The following is an 18463-nucleotide window of genomic DNA, read 5'->3' as shown; positions in this document are numbered from 1 at the left end:
CATCATATATCCTTGTTTCTATTACTACTGTACTTAAATACAGTCTGAGGCAGAAAGCAAGGATTAAATGACTTAAAGAAGGTGATAGTAATACAACATTCTTTCATAAAACCATAAACTTCAGAAGACATTATAATGCGATTCAAGGCATCTTCATTGATGATGTTTGGGTTCAGCAACCTAAAGTGGTTAAGGAAGAAGCTGTTAAATTTTTGCTAGTAGATTCACTAAGGAAAGCTTAAACAGACCTACCTTGGATGGGGTCCAATTCAACAGGATTACTCACACGCAAAGGGAGGAGATGATTGCCCCTTTTACAGATCATGAACTTATGGACGCTGTGTGGAGTTGTGGAGGAGAGAAATGTCCTGGGCCGGATGGATTCAACTTTAATTTCATAAAGGAGTTTTGGGGGTCTTAAAACCAGAATTTAGGAGATTTGTGAATGAATTTTATGTTAATGGAAGCTTCCCTAAGGGTAGTAATGCATCCTTTCTGGCCTTAATACCTAAATCACACAACCCCCAGACGTTTAATGACTATAGACCCATTTCCCTCATTGGCTGTATGTGCAAAGTAATAGCCAAATTATTGGCAAACAGACTTAGCAAAGTGATGGCTGACCTTATTGATGAAAGGCAATCAGCTTTCATAAAGGATAGACACATCCTTCATGGAGCTTTGATTCTCATTGAGGTAGTAGAGGAAGCTAAAAGGTGTAAGAAGCCAGCACTGGTTTTCAAAGTGGACTTTGAAAAGGCCTATGACTCGGTTTCATGGTCATTTATGGAGTATATGCTGGATAGGATGAGTTTTTGCCTTAAATGGAGAAATTGGATCAATGCTTGTATGTAATCAGCCACTGTATTAGTCTTAATAAATGACAGCCCTACAAAGGAATTTGCCCCCTCTAGAGGACTGAGACAAAGAGATCCTTTAGCCCCTATGCTTTTTAATATTGTAGCAGAAGGCTTGACTGGTATGATGAGGGTGACAACAAACAAAGATTTGTTCAGAAGCTACTTTGTTGGGAAGCAGAAAGAGCTTGTAAATATTCTGCAATATGCAGATGATACAATGTTTGTGGGTGAAGTTTCATGGGACAACATAAATTGTGCTGAAGGCAATGCTTAGGGGTTTTGAAATGGTATCTGGATTGAAGATTAATTTCTCAAAGAGCTATGTGGGGATATTTGGAGATGATACCAGTTGGGTTCATGGGGCAGCTCAGTTTTTGAATTGTAGTCATATGGTGACACCCTTCTACTACTTGGGGATCCCTATTGGGGCTAAAGAAAAGAATACCCTCTCAATTTCTTCACTCTATGATGTGAAATATCAAATTATTTTAAATTATATTTGTTCGGTTTATGTTACTTAAATTGATTGTTCGGTTTATGGCCAAGAAAGCATGGTATTTTCCCTTGATCATAGCTATATATTACACTGTCAAGAGTTCTGTAACGACACAAAAAAAAAATCAACTTATGATTCTTGTCAAAATCAAAACCACAACTCTAAAAAATCTTAAACATTATGCAATTAATTCTGTAAGATTAGGTAAAGCTGATAAATTGAAATGACTTATTTTCTTGTCTGAGAAAATTCACGCACAATTAATGAATACAAATTTAAAACAATTGCTAATGGTGAATTCAATATACCTTAAACCTTCAATCCAACCAGGAAAAAATACGTGCTGGTTATCATGGTGGGACGTATAATGATTAATGGCACATTATCTTTATGATGCATCACATGCATCTCTCCCATTGCTTTCGTGAATGAGTAGGTGTTTGGCCAATCATACAAATTTTCTCTGGTTTTGCATTAATTCAATGGTATCACAAAAATAATGCTACTGGATTAAGGATCTTATTAAAAAGTGTTCTTAGATATTGATGAAAAAATTAATAGAAAAAATATTTAGTGTAGAAATTATAGAAAAAAAATGATGAATAACATAATTTTGTGTATCATAATAATTTTTTTAATTTCTTAAGAATATTAGTTAACATTTGTCTTAGATTAATGAATATCAATGCTATAGCACGATAAGAATTTGATGTACCTTTCAGTTCCACAATCTTTCATTGTATATTTGATTGTGTTCACGGTAGCATTCTTTGATCATAGATAGTTCGTCTATTTTCTTCTTCAACAAATTCATTTCTTCATATATGTCTAATATTGTGGTTCCTTTCAGGATTTGACCCATCTCAAAGGGTTAGTTTCTTTTGTACAATTGCTTTTCCATCCTTAATCTCTCCACATACACATGCTAACATTAATTAATACCAACAAATTTCCTGTCAGTAGTAATCAACGGGTAACCAAAATGCTAGCTTTAGTAAATTTTGTGATATTATGCTTTATGGCCAAGTTATATCCTAACCAGTTGATACGTGCACAAAAAGCTTTTTCCTATGACAATTCTTTGCGAAGTTTAATACATGTAGAGCTCACATTGTATTTACAGCCATTGAGATGGGAAACCTGAAGAAATAAAAAAAAATAAAATCAAACTGATCAAATTTATTGGGCAAGCAAAAAAATAAAATAAAATTAGTCTTAATTTGATAATGAAACCTTTCGTCAAATTTGGAAGTTCCTGCCAAGTTCACAATAACATTGATCTCTTCTAACATCTTAATCTTAAGCTCTTCATCTTTCAGTCCTAAATTGTGGAGAGAAACATCTCCTGGTATGACCACAACCTTCCTCGATATGAAAGAATCAAAATTTTCACCCCATTGGTCTCGTAGCACTCTAAATAACTGTGTGAATGACCAGCAATATGACGATTCAAGCCATGCATTAATGTACATGAATATTCATAAAGCATATATATGCACCTCATTTTGAAAGCGTTATGTTGCCAAAACAGTGTTTTCAGCTCTTACGAGGAGATACAACTTTTGTATCTCTGGTTGGGTTCTTAGTATCTTTTCGACAAAAACTGCGCATAGGCTCCGACGAGTGCCTTATCAATTATTGCTCTCTTTATTCAAAAGATCAATTTTAATATTGCGTGAATTTAGAATTGGCGAGAGCTATTTTCGTTTGATCAATTGCAATTAATTCTTTACAGTACAAATCTACCCTTGTGAAGTGTACAAGTATACAACGATTAGATGACTAGTTTGTAATTATTTTCTGTTTCCTCCTAATCATTCTTGGCTTTTGTCAACAAGCTTATAAAATGCCCTTTCACCTTATAATTGCAAGATAAGGATATAATGATCGAAGAAACAGTGTAAAAAGAAGGGACGGTGGAAGGGACAAAGATAAGAGATTGTTCGATGGTGGCTTACACGGTGGGGCTGAAGAATCTGGCTTCTCCCCAAGTCCACAAGTCACGTGACAATTTATAAACTTTTTTTTAATTGAAATAGGTCATTATTAGATTAACATGGATCAACGGTTTAGAATTAGTGTAATGACTTATTCATGGTGTAAACGGATCTAATCTCATATATATATATACATAACGTTGGAAATAAATTTGTATGCCCACGTTATTACGTAATCAATTCTAATTTTAATAATAAAATATTATTTTATTTTTCCTGTCATATTTTATTATTCGATTAAATGGTTCATTTGATAATATTTTTGATTAAAATTAAAAATTTGTTATTATAATAGAGATTATGATAATGAAAAACAAGTTTGTTCTAATTTTAATCTAAATTGTTCTTGATCATAGAATTATTGTAAATAAGATATCAATAATCCAGATAGATTAATATATATGTGATAGTATTTATTGGATAAATATTAATGGATCTCATTTATTAATTTGCATATATAGATGAGTCACATGTTGATGTGATCATTGAAACGACTCAATTGAAATTTTTTAATGGTTAAAATTTACCATAAATTGTTAATAAAAAATTCTCAAGAAGAGGTATAATAGTTTTTTTAACTTGAGATTGTAATTAACAGATTATTTGTTGTATTTTGATTTCAGACACCCAATGTTTTAGAGCACTTGTTGAATAGATATTGGATATGATTAAATATCTATAGAATTAATGTTAATCAAGAAGGAATCCATCAATTCTTGGTAATGAGTTTCAGCTCTATGAATAAAATTATATCATGACCAGAAAAATTAAATGAAAGAAGAAATGAGTTTCTTAAGTCATTATGAGTTAACTTAAATAGATTTGACAATAATATCATACTCTAGAGTTAACCCAAAGCCATAAAGATGGAAAAAATTATTACACTACTCTTGTAATGGTTCTTGAAAGTAAAATATTACTTCATGTTATCTGAATGTTAAGGAGTGTTACTAGACACCTACCTTGATTAATATATTAATTTGATTAATATATTATCGGCTTAGTATTGAACCTACGAGGTCACACACAAACGAGTGTTCTAATCTTTGTTAAAGAAATTATTTTAATATTTGATGATTAATTAAATTAGAAAATTTAATATGATCAAATGATTAATTGATTTCAAAAAGGTGAAATATTATTATATTTTTGCTAGCACTGAAAATATAAATAATATGAAAGATTTGGTGAAAGAAGAGAAACAAACATATATGATTTTGTATTTGGGATTTGGGTTGAAAAACGGCTAAATACAAGTTTGACTTGGTCAATTATTATTTCAATTTTAATTGCTAAATGGTTAGCAAAAAAAAGGTAACAAGAAATAATATAACTTAAAAAAGGATACTATCAATAATGATTTTGATTTGATAAAAAATTTGGTATCCTTAATGTGTTATAAATAGAGGTCGGTCTCCGTGTGCATACACGTTGAAACGATTTCAATATCACTTCTTTATTTTTATTTTTCCACTTGTCAAAGTGATTGACAAATAGAGGTTAGTCTCCGTCTGAATACACATAAAGTCTTCACACTATTGAAGAATTTTTATGTTTCAAGAGCTCATCAACATGTACACTTTTAATATGCCATCTGTTTATAATATAATTTAAATATAAAATAGATCGTTTTATTCTGGAATGTGTATTTTTAAACACTTTTTTCCTACACATAGAAGTACCTTTTGCTAAGAAGCCTGCTGTGATGATTGAAATGGTCTCCCTTGAAAAAGTGATGCATGCTTTCAGAGTCCATTTTAAAGAAGGACTTGCCTTTTTTTTGTCATAATCAATAAAAAGAGAATATTATTACAAATAAAAATATTTGCAACGCACTCTCTGATAATCCAAAAAAAAAAATAAATTCTTTTGATCCATTATCTTTTATTGATTAAAAATTAAGAGAATTAAAAAAATAAATAAATTTCAAATCTTACTTAATAAAACTGTCATAATTCTGTGATACTTGTTAATATATATATATATATATATATATATATATATATATATATATATATATATATATATATATATATATATTGTTATTAACAAAGTAAAAAAAAAAATACTTCAACTCATTTATACACAGGTGCTAAACCTCAAAAATCGTAACGTGACAAATTGAAACACGAAAGAAAAGAACTAAGAAGCCAAAATCCTAAGAAAACTAAGAATAAGGCCTTCTCTCGAAAAGATATAAGAATCAAATCAGAAGTACTCTAATTCTTAAATCTTATCGCTTTAATTTCTTTGACTTTAAATTAACCATATAATTGCAAATCAAAAGACATCCAAACCTTTTTACGTCTTTCCCTTTGACTTGCTCTCGATATTGGATAAATGGGTTGAAGTTCTTGTTGAAGTCACAGAACGAGGTGCACACGTGAAGATGATGATTTAGGAATGCATGTAGTTCGTTAAAGTTACGAATACAATGATGATGATCTACGAATGCTCTTTCCTTGCGAAGTATGAACCTGATTTATAAATATAATAATATTGTTTGAAATTTTCTATTTCAACGTGGACTAATATTATAAGATAATTATATTAATTATTTATTATTAATGAATTTTATTTTATGTGATCAAATTAAGTGAATTGGTTAGATAACTAAATCAGATGATATGAACTTAAATGAGTAGATGTTAGTGTTGATCCCCATTAGAAAATAATGAGAAGAACTATGAAGTCATCGGTTATCTACAGAATTAGATTCCGTTGCGTTTGTTTGATCAATCACTGTAGATCCAAATATTTCTAAAAATTCTTCTTGATAATCTAACATAATGTGTTCCAATTGATTATTGGTATTTTATAAGGATCTTCTAAAAATCCAACAAATGGTATTAGAGCTACCATTACTATTAGATTAATGAAATTTAAAGTTATTTGATTCTAATTATACATGGATTGTCGTGATTATATGAACCCATTTTTTTAACAGCACATATTAATTGTCGATAAATTCATATATTGGCACATTGAATATTTGATTTAAATTTGAGTGTATTTTGTTTTTTGGCATCGTTATTTGGTTTTGTGAATGACTTCTCTTCATGACTACTATTCATATCGCTTTTGATATATATACTTGAGGAAGTTTTTTGTGCATGTAGTTTTTGACATCGAAACTGAAAGCACAAGCTAAAGCTTGGTCATGACCTGCTCGTGCATTTAGTTTTGATCTCACTTCTTGCACACTTTGGATAATTCAAAGTGAACTATAACAAGGAGAAATGGTCCATTAATGAGCTTATATCTCATTGTGTGCAAGAGGAAGAGAGACTATAGAAAGACATATCTCAAAGTGTTCATTTAAGCTTAACATCTTAGAATAAAAAAGAAAAAGAAAAAGAAAACTAAGGGTAAAGATGAAGAATTTACTTGTTACTTCTACAACAAGTATGGACACACTAAGAAAGAGTGTTCAAGGTACGTTGCATGGCGTAAGAAAGGTAAATCTCTTGCTCTTGTTTGTTTTGAAGTTAATTTAGTAGTAACAGATCCTTCCCACTTATTTGCATATCTAATGATTTTTTTTAATTAACTTGATTGACACAATATATTGTCAAAGTAATCACTATCGTGAAAATTAATTTGATTAAAATTACATAAATTTTATATAAAATTATTTATGCGAATTGAGTTCGGTGCAAAAAAAGACTAGAAGTTTAGAGATGTAGTAAAGTGCATAATGCGCTAATTGAAGAGAACAAGAAACTACATGTTTTCATATTGAAAGTCTAAAAGTTTAGAGATCATTGGACATTCTAACTTTGATTTTTACGGAATATCTTAATAGCTATCACTCCACATAAGGATCCACATTTAACCATATTGGTCTTATTAAGGATTCAACCAAGTAAAAGTTTGTTGACATAAAATATTTGGTTGTTAAATAAAGAATTCAGAAAATACATATTTGTATAGAACATATAGGGACTCATTCCATGTTAGCTGATCCATTTACTAAAGGTTTCACACTTAAAGTTTTTATGACTACACTGCCCATATGGGTGTAATTCCTGATAGTACCTTAGTTTAGTGGAAGTCTTACTTATGTTCTACATCTTACGGTTTACAAAACATTTTGTTGTTTGAATTTTATGTAGAAATAAAGTTAAAGTTTATCATTTCATTATAAATTTGTTTTGTTTGCAATATTTATGTTATGTTTTGATTGATCTCTATCACATTGCATGTAATTTCTATGTTACTTATTCATATTGACCTATGTCATTGAGTGTATTGATGTGGTGGTCATTGAGGTCTAGTTATATTTATTGTAGTGTTGAAAGCTATAATGATTTCATTATTGATACATGAGATGAACCAGGTTATTAAGGTGAAAGTCTAAAGGTAAATAGCGTACGGATGTGCGCCTAAGGATTTTGATATCATTGTTACAATATGTAGTCCAAGTGGGAGATTGTTGGAATTTTCTATTCCAATAATTAATGTGGACTAATATTATAAGACAATTATATTAGCTATTTATCATTAGTGAGTTTTATTTTATGTGATTAAACTAAGTGGGCCTATTAGACAATTAAATCAGATGACATAAACTTAAATGAACAAATGTTAGTGTTGGCCCATTAGGGGATAATGAAAACTCTATTAGGTTAACACAGTATAAGAAGACTATGGTCCCCAATATACTGAACTGTCTCATATAGTTTTTCTTTTCTCCCCAGCTGAAGACTTACGAAGATCTATTAAGGAACAAAGAGGTTCCGATTAAGAAAGAACCATGAAACCACTAGTTATTCCGCTGCATTTGTTTGATCAATTATCATGGATCCAGATATTCTTAAAACTCGTTTTGATGATCTAACGTATGTGTTCTTGATGGTTATTGATATTTTATAAGGATTTCCTAAAATTTCAACAAATATGATTGCTTTACCACCTTACAATTTTGGGTATATGTATCTTTTCATCTTTAACTAATAAAAAAATAATCTAATATTAAAATCATATTATATATATATATATATAGAGAGAGAGAGAGAGAGAGAGAGAGAGAGAGAGAGAGAGAGAGAGAGAGAGAGAGAGAGAGAGAGAGAGAGAGAGAGAGAGAGAGAGAGAGAGAGAGAGAGAGAGAGAGAGAGAGAGAGAGAGAGAGAGAGAGAGAGAGAGAGAGAGAGAGAGAGAGAGAGAGATTAATTAACTAGTAATTAACTACAAAATTACTACAATCTTTTTGGTAGCATGAAACAAGTAATTAATTAACTAGTAAAAATAACTTATCTAATTTGTAGCTAATTTTAAAAAATCGTAGTTATTCTCTAGTTAATTTCTAGTAATACATTTCTCCATTTTTTTTGTTCCTAACTATATAACTAGGCTATTTTCATAGTAAATTTGTAGCTAATTTATAGCTAAAATTATTCTATATTTATAGTAATTTAAAATTTATTTTCTAGTTAATTCCTAGTTAATTCATAGTTAAATTAAAGATATGTATTTAAAAATATTTCCTAGTTAATTCCTAGCTAAAGTGAAAATCATTTAAATAAGAAGCCAATTTCTTCAAATCCATTTGAGCCTTGGTAAAATACTTTTATTGTGGGGTCAATAGGGGGCAAAAGATAAATTGGTATCCAAATTCGGTTCTTGATTCGAGAATTTACTTGAATTTACATGAGTTTATCCAAAAAAAAATATGATGAAAAGTTAACTTGTTTTATCTTCCTAAAATTGCAAGAGTTTGAGTTAACTTTAGAATTTGACGAGTATGAATCGTTGGTGATGCTGCTTCCTTTTGACTTATAGTTACTGAAGGCTTTCGAATTAAATTGGATTGTAATTATATTTAAATTGAATTGGTTTTTTTTTTAAAAAAAAAACTAATTCAAGAAAAAATGAGTGTACTATTTTATAAAATCAATTTGATTAATTAAATTGTTTCTGAACTGATTTTTATTTAAATCAAAAATCAATATTAGCCAATTTGAAAAAAATATTTTTTTTAACTCGTTTGGTTCTTAGAACTAATTTTTTAAAACCAATTTAATTTTAAACTAATTTTTAAATCAATTTAATTATTTGAATATAAAATCAAATCGGTTAAAACTGTTCAAACAATTCAATTTGTTTTTTTTTTAATCCAACTAGTTTTTTTACACCCCTATTTCCCAGGTTCAAATCTTGGAAACAACTTCTCTACTTTTGGGTGTGTTGGGTGGGGGTAAGGTTGTGTATATACCCGATCCAGATCCCACTAGGTGGGAGCCTCGTGTACTTGGTCACCGTTTATAATACCCGTCCAGTTATTAATGAGAGCATTGGTGTGGATTTTTCTTTGCATGCTTAAATCATAGATAACCATCCTTAATGCAAGTTAGACATATCAAAAGTACAAGATGATGAAGTTGGGGATGGAACTACCTCAGTTGTTGTATTGGCTGGTGAACTTTTAAGGGAGGCAGAAAATCTGGTTGATGGAAGGCAAAAGTAAAAACAATAAAAAATGATACATTCTATAATAAATAATATAATATATAATAAAAAAGAAAAATGAACATTTCTTTATAAAAGTTAATTGGTAACAATTTTAGCCAAACCCATGCATTATGCATACTTGCAAAAGTGCATGAGATTAATGGGGGTTTGGCAATCGAATGAACGTTCTACAAACATCATAATAATGAGTTTGGCATGCCCATTTATAAAGGAAAGGAAAGTCTACATAACGTTCTATATTATTTGTGGATAGAACTGTTTGGTAAGTCTTCCAGCAAAGATCGCTATTGGTGGTTGTTATTGCTAGTTACTAGTTGGTATTGACAACGATCACTGAGGCGAAACAATGAAAATGCTTGGTGTATTGGCAATGGCAACTATCAACACAAAAAAGTGGTTGAGATGTTGGGTAAATAATTATATTTTACTTAAAAAATGTTAATTTAAATTTAATTTTTAAATATGTAAAATTGTGATAAATTGATTTCTAAACTTTTCAATTTAATATCAAATTGATCTTCTAAAAATATAGTTTATTGTCAAATTGATTATTGAATATTACAATTTAATGATAAAATGATCTAATAAATTTAATTATAAAACTATTTTTTTTTAGCATTTTTTTACATTTAATGATTAAATTTGTCGCTTGATCACATATTCAAAGACGGATTTGATCATTTACACTTTAGAATTTTTGTTGGGATGACAATGGGAGTTGACTCACCCGTTTTGGCACTCTTCACCTTGAGCACATTAATTAATTTCATTAAATTGTCATTTTTAATTAAATTTTTTTCCCAAATTATTATTCAATTTATTAGAATTTAATATAAGCATAAAAAGATCTTAAGCCTTATTAAATGAAAAATATTTTTAAAATAGTCTTTTTGAATAAGAAAGTAATTAAAATTTATTTATATTAAAAAAGATGATAAACTTTTGTTGTTTATCTTCCGGATACAAGTACCATTGCATTGCAAACAAAATATAAATGAAATGGACAAGGCAAGTTGGCTCATAAACGCAGGAGATACTCATATTCCCATCAACTTGTTCTTTCCAACAACACGAAGCTTTTGGTGTGATTTTTTTTTTTTGTAAAGTATATTTTTCATACTTACAAAATTAAAATGTATCATGGTTCAGACTTAGGTTAAGTAAATCATACCATATGATAATAGCTTTTTACATTAGTTAAATAATTTATGTAATTGTGATGTTTTTTTATATTAGTTATGCATATAATTAATGTAAAAAAGATATATGCATAGACTCAGATCTCTGACTTCACTTTTTAGTGAAAAAAACAACATATTTTAATTATGTGAGGATAAAAAATATGCTAAAATTTTTATAGATATAAATTTTAAATATTTCTATATTTATAAGAATAAAAAATATTTTTTAATCAAAATTTTTAGAAACGAAAAATTCATCCTTTTATTTGGTCATTTTTAGGTGCATTGATAAAATATATACAAAATATTTATGTTTGAGAATGGTTTCTAATTTTGCAAATCCTAACATACAAATCAATCTTTTAAAAAATGAACTGATATTGAACTGATTAAGACACTGATTCACGATTTATTGGTTAAATCATGGTCAAATTGCTACCAAATTATAACAATAATAAACATTATTATTAAACATGACATAAAATTATATTAAATAAATATAATGTCATAATTCCATAGCTTTAAAATCTAAAATAGAACATCATTTTCTATGTTTTTAATACTCAAAGTACAAATAAAATATATCATAATATTTAAGTTTAATTTTTAATAAAATACAATAATATCCATTAACAATAAAAATTTAAATCGGTATAAAAATGTCAAATTAATATAATATAAAATTATTAAAATTAAGATATAAAAAATTATAAATTAATATAAATGAGTAAATTATATGTTTAATAAAAAATAGTAATAAAGTTGTCATTTGGTGATCTGTCCCATTTTGTGGTTTATCTTTAATATTATTGTAATGATGGAATTGTAATTAATCAGATTTGAGTAGCCCTTATATTCATCTATATCTAATAAATTTTAATGTTTATAAAAAATACATTAAGTTTTAGAAAAAAACAAATAAATTAAGGTATCTGTATCCTTATTTTTAAGCGATTTATTGATGCTAATATTGTAAAATGAAAATTAAAGGCATTGATCAATTTAGGCTATGTAACTACTGAAATTCCATTGCAGTTTTTAAAATTAATAAACGAAAAGTGATACAATTTTTCTTGTAATTCTTCTTAACAAAGTTGATCTCTCGTTAGCCCTCTCACCCCCATAAAATGAGTACATCATGAAGTATATGTTTTGATGAAGATTTTAAGTTTAATTGATATTGAATAACAAAAAAGATAGCAATGATGAAGGTTTTTTGGTTTTTTTCAGATAGGTGGGTTAGGTATGGCACCCGGGCAGGGCGGGGGCGGGGAATACTCCCCCGCTTCTCGTGGTGGGTATCTTTTGTCCTGTTCTTCGACTCCCCGCGGGTACCCCGTTTTACATTTAAAAATGTTAAAAATTATAAAAAATATAACTTTTTTTTTGTTTTATCTCAATTTTTCAACAATAATAAATTTAAGGTTTAATTCTAAGTTTAAAACATGACTAAAAATATCAAAATAAATCAATAATAATAGTAATAAAATCACACAAACAGTGAAGAAGGAACGAAGGTCAATAATAATAGTACCAATTTTCTGTACAACAAACAAGTAACAAAATTTACAAATATGAGTATGTAAAATTGTAAATGCACAAATCTGCACAGTGTAAAACGGTGAAACGAACGGTGAAGAAGGAACGAAGGTGAAGCAGTGAAGAAGGAACTCAAGGAACGAAGTTTGAATGTTTGATGCGGCGTTTTAGAATTTGGGTAATGTTTGTGACTTGTGAGATATTACTTATATATGTAATAATTTTATTTTGTATTTTTTTACTAGTAAAATATTATATTAACCCTTATATTTATGTTATACATATTATAAGTTATGAGGATATATAAGTAGAATTCTATATACGGGGATACGGGGACCTTGCAGGGTGGGGAGTCGAGTCCCCGTCCCCAAATTAGCTGCGGGAGGTTTTGTTAGACTAAACATTTTAACCTGTGATATTACAAACTACAAAAGAAACACATGTTATTAGCAAAATGCGGAAAATACATGTCAAATCATACCTCCAGCCATTGTCATGAAGAGTTTCTTGTTTTTGGTTCTTCCAAACTCTCTCTCTCTTTCTTTCTCTAGATGGTGTATCAGACTGAATTCGAAAAGGATGAGCTCAGAGACCAAATCCATGTGCTATATATAGACATTCTACCATCAAGAATGCATTTAGTGGTCATTACCACTCATTATTGGCGGTTACAAATCATTAGTGGTCATTACCACCCACTAACAGCCATTCAATTTGGCTTCCAAAACTGACAAGCGTTACCGATTTTCAAAATGTTAGGACCAAATTATTACATTCTTCCACTTGGTCCAAACATTTTGACTTAATGCTCAATGTTATTAAGAAATGAATATACGAATCATAGTGATAGTTCCTCTTATAACGAGTAATATCATTCATGTATTACAATATACTCAATTTCCCAAGCAATATACTCAAAGTGGTAATAAAACTTAATGAATAAACCCAATGTTTATTCTTGGTCCAAAACATAATTTTTCTCAAATAAATCAATGTGCACCCAAATATGAGAAAATATCATAATATAAAAGTTTCAATTTTAACATATAAGTATACAATCATAAAGTGGAACCAAGTCTCATTCTTTCTACATGATCCTTAAATTTAAACGATGGCATGCCCTTAGTTAAAGGATCAGCGATCATCAACTCAGTGCTTATATGCTCAATGACCACTTTCTTGTCTTTTACTCTTTCTCTAATGGCTAAGTACTTAATGTCGATGTGCTTACTTCGACTTCCACTTTTGTTATTCTTAGCCATAAAGACAGCAGTTGAGTTATCGCAAAAAATTCATAAAGGTCTTGAAATAGTATCAATTATCTTTAGCCCAGAAATGAAACTTTTAAGCCATACACCATGTGATGTAGCCTCAAAACAAGAGACAAACTTAGTTTCCATGGTAGAAGTAGCAGTCAAAGATTGCTTAACACTCCTCCATGAAATAGCTCCACCAACCATCATAAAAATGTACCCAGATGTTGATCTACGAGAGTCAACACAATCAGCAAAGTCTGAGTCTGAATAACCAATCACATCTAGATTGTCTGTCTGTCTATACATAAGCATGTAATCTTTGATCCCTTGAAGGTACCTCAACACTTTCTTAGCAACTCTCTAGTGGTCAATACCTGGATTACTCTGATATCTTCCTAACATTCCAACTGCAAAAGCAATGTCAGGCCTTGTGCATACTTGAGCATACATGAGGCTTCCAACAACTGAAGCATAAGGAATGTTTTTCATTTGTTCCCTCTCAAAGTCATTTTGGACATTGGTTCAAATTAAACCTATCACCCTTCACAATGGGAGCAACACTTGGTGAACAATCTTTCATCCGAAATCTCTCTAGAATTTTGTTAATATAGGTTTCTTGTGATAGACCCAAAATACCTCGAGATCTATCTCTATGAATCTTAATTCCGATGACATAAGAAGCATCACCCATATCCTTCATGTCAAAATTCTTAGAGAGAAATTGTTTCACCTCATGTAGCAAACCCCGATCGTTGGTTGCAAGTAAAATATCATCTACATATAAAACAAGAAAACATATTTTACTCCCACTGACCTTGTGGTATATGCATTGATCCATGGGATTTTCATCAAAACCAAATGAAGAAATTATCCCATGAAACTTAAGGTACCACTGACAGGAAGCTTGTTTTAAACCATATATAGATTTATTAAGCTTGCAAACCAAATGCTCACCATTATTAGAGGAGAAACCTTCAGGTTGTTTCATATAAACCTCCTTCTCTAAATCACCATTAAGAAAAGCTGTTTTCACATCCATTTGTTGCAAGTTGCAACTCAAGGTCAAAATGAGCAACTAATGCCAAGATTATACGAAGAGAATCTTTCTTAGATATTGGAGAAAAAGTCTCTTTGTAATCTATTCCTTCCTTTTGAGTAAATCCCTTAGCAACAAGTCTTGCCTTGTATCTCTCAATGTTGCCTAATGAATCCCTTTTGGTCTTAAAGACCCATTTACATCCAATGGCCTTTGCCCCATTAGGCAACTCTACAAGGTTCCAAACTTTTTTACTCTGCATGGAATTCATCTCATCCTTCGTGGCATCATACCATAAATTTGACTCTTTACAACTCATGGCTTGATCAAAAGTTTCAGGATCATTTTCAGCTCCAATATTATAGTCAGATTCTTGCAAATATACAATATAATCACTAGGAATAGTTGATTTTCTTACTCTAGTAGACCTCCTTAATGTTGCATCAACATTTTCTTGGGGATCATGTTGTTCAACTGGTTGTTTATCATTTTCATGAATTTGATGATCAACTTGATCTACTGGATTATCAACAACAGTTTGTGTAATGTCAATCATGTGTTGTTCATCATTCCTTTGAACTTGAGGGGTATGAATTACAACCAATCTTTCATTTGACGTGGAAGGTTGAGATTCTATATAATCAATTTCAGAACCTAAGTCCCTCAATTGATCACTCCCACTAATCAAATCATTTTCAATAAATTTGGCATTTCTTGATTCCATAATCCTAGTAATATGATGTGGACAATAAAACCTATAACCTTTAGACCTTTTGGCATAACCAATGAAATATCCACTAATGGTCATCGGGTCAAGTTTCGTCTCTTGTGGGTTATATATTCTCACCTCAGACGGACAACCCCAAATGCACATATGTTTCAAACTCGGTTTCCAACCTTTAAACAACTCAAAAGGTGTCTTTGGGACAGCCTTGGTTAGAACACGATTTAATATATACACTGCCGTCTTTAGTGCTTCAACCCACAAGGATTTAAGAAGATTGGAGTTGCTAAGCATACTTCGCACCATGTCCAATAATGTTCGGTTCCTTCTTTCTGTCACACCATTCTGATTTGGAGAACCAGACATAGTGTATTGGGCAACAATCCCATGTTCTTGAAGAAACTTTGCAAAGGGACCAGGTGCTTGTCCATTCTCAGTATATCTGCCATAGTATTCTCCACCTATATCTGATCTCACTATTTTTATTTGCTTGCCACAATGGTTCTCAACTTCAGCCTTAAAGACTTTGAAGGCATCCAATGCTTCGTATTTGTTATGAAGCAAATAAACATTCATATATCGTGAATAATCATCTATAAAGGTGATAAAATATTTCTGACCACGTGCATCCATATTTGGACAACAAATATCAGTATGAATTATTTCTAATATGCTTGAACTTCTATTAGCACATTTCTTAGACATGTTGGTCTTCTTACCCTTAATGCAGTCCACACAAGTCTTAAAGTCATCAAAATCTAGAGTATTGAGTACCCCATCTTAGCACATATTCATGTGGAAGGGTGTTCAAAATGAAATGCACTAGGAAGGACTCAGACATATCAACCTCTAGTTTTTTAAGTTGAGCTGAAATATCTCGCATTTTCATGATGTACTCACGCACACCTTTCACACTGGTGAACCGAAGAGAAGAGAACTTCATGATTAAGGTGCTTGCTAAAGTCTTATCTAAAGTGATGAACTGGTCATCAATGGCCTTAAGTAAGTCTTGGACCTTTTCATGCTGGTCAACAGAACCACGTATCCCAATCGAGATTTTGGTCTTAATGAACATCACGCTGAGCCGGTTGGATCACTCCCACCGCTTATATAGCGCAACGTCAGCTGGGCTACTTTCATTAGTGATTGCAGGTGGTTCGTCTTTCCATATAGCATAGTCTATGTCCATCCACCCCAATTGTAGAAGAATTCTCTCCTTCCATATCTTATAGTTATCTCCTTTGAGTTTGGGAACATCACATTGAATATTAGAAAAACTAATAGTTTGAGAAGCTGCAAAATTCAAAGGCTTGTGTCAGAATTTGAGGCATACTAATCTTAATTGTATCTTTTACCATTGTAAACATACCATAAAATTGATTCTTGTGACATAAAAATTGCCTGTGGGCTAAATTTTTAATTCAATAAGAAACAATTAAACCTTATGATAGAATAATCAAATTACTTGCTCAATATTCATGTTTTATGGGTACAACATGAAAATAATTTAATTTCTATCGTAAATATTTACTTTATGATAAAATCGACAAATTATACATACATCATGCTGCCTGTGGGTAAATCATGAAAAATAATACGTCATTTTATCCCAATTAATTATACAGATATAATAAAAATTCCTGTGAGATAAAATTCATTATATAAGTATAATTAATTACAATATTATGTTTAATTCCTTATATGATCTTTAACCAACTTAATATATAATTTTAATCAAATATAGATGTTGTGGCTAATCAATAATTAATCAAAATTATAAAGAGCATTTAGACATAAAATTTTATTATATGAGAATAAATGGTATTTTGCATTTCAAAATCAAGATACAATATACTTATGAATAAGATTCTCATATAATTTTATAATTGAAACATAATATTATGCATTTGATTTCATATATATATGCATAGATTAAAATTTTCTAGAATATATTCATGCATAAAATAAATTAAAATTCCAAAAATTGTAAAGCAGAATAAGTATATATAACATGAAAAATGATTACTTATCAGGAAAGCTTTATTGGTTTAGTGGTCTGCACATACTACAACATTTGATAGAGTCAAGGGTTTGACACCCAGCTAGCACAAATGTTAGACTAAACCTTTTAACCTGTGATATTACAAACTACAAAAGAAACACAAGTTATTAACAAAATGCGGAAAATCCAGATCAAATCATACATCCAGCCATTGCCATGAAGAGTTTCTTGTTTTCGAAAAGGATGAGCTCAGGGACCAAATCCATGTGCTATATATAGGCATTCTACCATCAAGAATGCATTTAGTGGCCATTACCACCCATTAACCGTCATTCAATTTGGCTTCCAAAACTGACGAGCGTTACAGATTTTCAAAATGTTAAAACCAAATTATTACAGGTTTTTCATCCCTATCCTTGTTCTCACGAGAAATTTTTCTCGATCGCAGGGCCCCGAATGGGACCGTCCCACGGGGATCCCTGCGTTGTGGGAGAATTGCAATGCCTAACTAGGTAATGTATTAAAAAAACAAAATTTGACACAAAAAGGTTTCAACGATCACGTAGTCAATGGAATAAATACTAACCACTAAACTACAAACTCTATTGATAATTATATGTAAACCAAAAGGATATAACTGATATTGAATGACAATAAAGACAAATAAGAGAAACAAAAATGATAAAAATAATAATTTTAATAAAATAAAAATTAAATGCATTTTTTAACCACATGTTTTTTTTAAATATTTAAAAAAAATGTTACCTATTTAATATTTTTTTGAAAATGCAAAATAAATTATTCTTAATTCAGTTAATATCATAGGGCCAAATTAATTTATAAATATATATTTGGTTAATTAATTTTTTTTTGAAAAATCGTAATATAAAGATTTAATTTG

General features: G+C 30.2%; 1 pseudogene; it reads right to left on the bottom strand.

Annotated features, from left to right (window-relative positions):
• Positions 1-1373: 1373 nt before the first annotated feature.
• LOC114372972 lies at positions 1374-16635 on the bottom strand (annotated as a pseudogene).
• Between the last annotated feature and the right edge of the window lie 1828 nt (positions 16636-18463).

Source organism: Glycine soja, chromosome 11 (genome assembly GCF_004193775.1).
Source record: "Glycine soja cultivar W05 chromosome 11, ASM419377v2, whole genome shotgun sequence".
Taxonomy (NCBI): Eukaryota; Viridiplantae; Streptophyta; class Magnoliopsida; order Fabales; family Fabaceae; genus Glycine; species Glycine soja.
Note: the sequence above shows the minus strand (reverse complement) of the source record. Positions and strands in the feature narration are given on the sequence as shown.